This window comes from Pteropus vampyrus, unplaced genomic scaffold, assembly GCF_000151845.1.
Source record: "Pteropus vampyrus isolate Shadow unplaced genomic scaffold, Pvam_2.0 Scaffold35, whole genome shotgun sequence".
In the NCBI taxonomy this organism is placed as follows: Eukaryota; Metazoa; Chordata; class Mammalia; order Chiroptera; family Pteropodidae; genus Pteropus; species Pteropus vampyrus.
This window is the reverse complement of record NW_011888816.1, coordinates 2,713,963-2,716,197: the sequence shown is the minus strand read 5'-3', so window position 1 is coordinate 2,716,197 and position 2,235 is coordinate 2,713,963. Positions and strand designations below refer to the sequence as shown.

At 34.5% G+C, this 2,235-nt stretch overlaps 1 protein-coding gene across 1 annotated transcript in view; it reads right to left on the bottom strand.

Moving 5' to 3' along the window:
• HIGD1A (HIG1 hypoxia inducible domain family member 1A) overlaps positions 1 to 2,235 on the bottom strand; it is a 9,460-nt gene that overhangs the window by 3,082 nt on the left and 4,143 nt on the right. The window contains exon 2 of the transcript XR_002779688.1: positions 590 to 704. The gene's annotated coding sequence lies outside the window, so the exon portion shown is untranslated. The remainder of the gene's footprint in view (positions 1 to 589; positions 705 to 2,235) is intronic.

Genomic DNA, 2,235 nt, shown 5'->3' with positions numbered 1-2,235 from the left:
ATGATTTCACCATCAATCAACGTAGTTGCTACTATTTTTTATAAGGATACTTTATGAGACCATTAATTAGTTAACATACACGCCGAGTTTTTAATTCCCGCCCCCACTCAGAACCAAAAATCCAAAATTGGTGGCAAAGAGTAGGAGATCCAGAAAGTTAAGATCTTCAAAATGTGGGCTTGTGAAGCCAGTAGACAAATTCCTTTAAGAGCACCAGGGGGACGCTTCCTTTCCATGCTACTTCCGTCTCTGAAGAGAATCAGTTAATATAAGAGACTGTAATAAACCATAACTGTGAGTATATCAGCTTTTTTGAAAGTCTTGTGAGTCCTTCTAGCAAATCATGGAGACACGGTGGTCTTAGAGTCCCCTCAATACATTCACAGAAATACGAGTCAATAAAACAAGAAGTCTAAATACACACAGAATTTTTATAATGAGAGTTATATAGTGCCAACCTCAACATATTTCAACAACATATAAAAAAATATTTGAAAATAAATGCTTTACAGATGTTCTTGATGAATGATCACACCTCGATTGTGTTAAAACAGACAACAGATTATTAGAACGTCAAAGTCGAACTTACCAATGGGGACGAACGGTGCCTCTTTAGCTTTTCGGATAAGTTTAGATCCCTGACCTTCGTCATACGAAGAAAGAGAAACATCTGTATCAGATGACATAGTGATTGAAGAATCTTTCTGAAAGAAAATTTCCATGAGGTTCTGCAGTGAAAACCAACTAGAACATTAAATGATTGGATGTACTTAAAAGAATCCTAGTTTCCATAAAAATCTGGTATATGCTACCCACGAACTTTAAAAAATATTCTTAGAAATCAACTTTATTTGTAATCCATGGCCACCTTTAGGGAGAGTTATATGTTTTTATGCCTCCTACTGTTTTGACGTTTCTCCCATACGACCAATTCCTTTTTAGTCTCACACTGTTAATAAAAGCGAATGAAAAAATTTAAAATTATTTTTGTCGATTAAAATTGCAGTTATTAATTTTCTGTCTTGATCCTTAATCAACTTCAATTGACATCTTTAAATTACTCAAACCAAACTAATAGTCCTTATTGCATCTTCAATATTATGTTGAAAATCCTACTAAATATTTTTAAGTGTAGTTAAGTGTAGTCTTTATTGCTTTCAACTGCAACTGACTTATTTATTCCACCATGTTACCTGGCTTCAGTTCTCACCTCTGAATAGTTTCCATTCTATTACATTAATCTCTATTATTGATGGTGGCTGTCTTTGGGGAAGATTACAGTTTAGTCTGAATAGCAAAAATTTCTACTTAGCTCATTATTTACTCTTTTTAAGGACAAAGCTTTTATCTTAAATCCGATTGCTAGAAATGTCTCCTTTTAAACATAATTTATGTTCAACTGAACTTTTAGTTTTTTATGACTTAGGGTAATCATTTTTAACTTCTCCTTAGCATAAAATTGAACTATCCCCTCAGGGTCTTCTTAATGAATATCTCCTAACCTTTAGCTTTCCTCCTTTACACACCTTACATTCCCATGGCTTCCCTCTTAAAATTCTTTAACTTCTTTAATAATAGTATTCCTTGAAGTGGTCCCCAAAAGGGCAAGATACTAGGCCAATCATTATACGAATAAGGGGACAGGAAAAAAATTTCATTTCCATTATCACAGGGACCAAAGGCTTCATTCTCCCTTTTCAGTCGTCTTCCTTTACACACAAAGTTAATAGGCGTTTCATCATGATGAGGTAATAACGAATTCAATTTCACCTTAGTCACAGTAACTATGTACATACTTCCTTCTTCACTAAGCTGATTTTAACTGCCTATAAAATTTACCTAAAGATAAAATAAGGGAGTCAAATACAGTATGTAAGTGCACAAGTTTCCAACGTCAATTACAATAAACTCAAGTCAACCGCCCATTCAACTACCCATGTAAAGCTTACCTTCAATACTGAGATTTTCATGTGCATCATACTTGCTTCTCTAACAACAGCTCCCATTCAAAACCTTGCTATTCAAGGGGTGTTAGTAGTGGTTAAGGCTCTCAAACAAAATCCAACTCTATAGAAGTGAGGCTTAGGTTTAGAAGTAAAATCATCCTTCCAAATACACATCCCCATTGGGAAGAGTCTAATTCTGTCATTTGACAGAGAAAACAATCTTAATCCAGAGGAGTTGTGCAGTATCACACAACTAGATACGAGAAAACTCAGATTAGAACTAGACTTT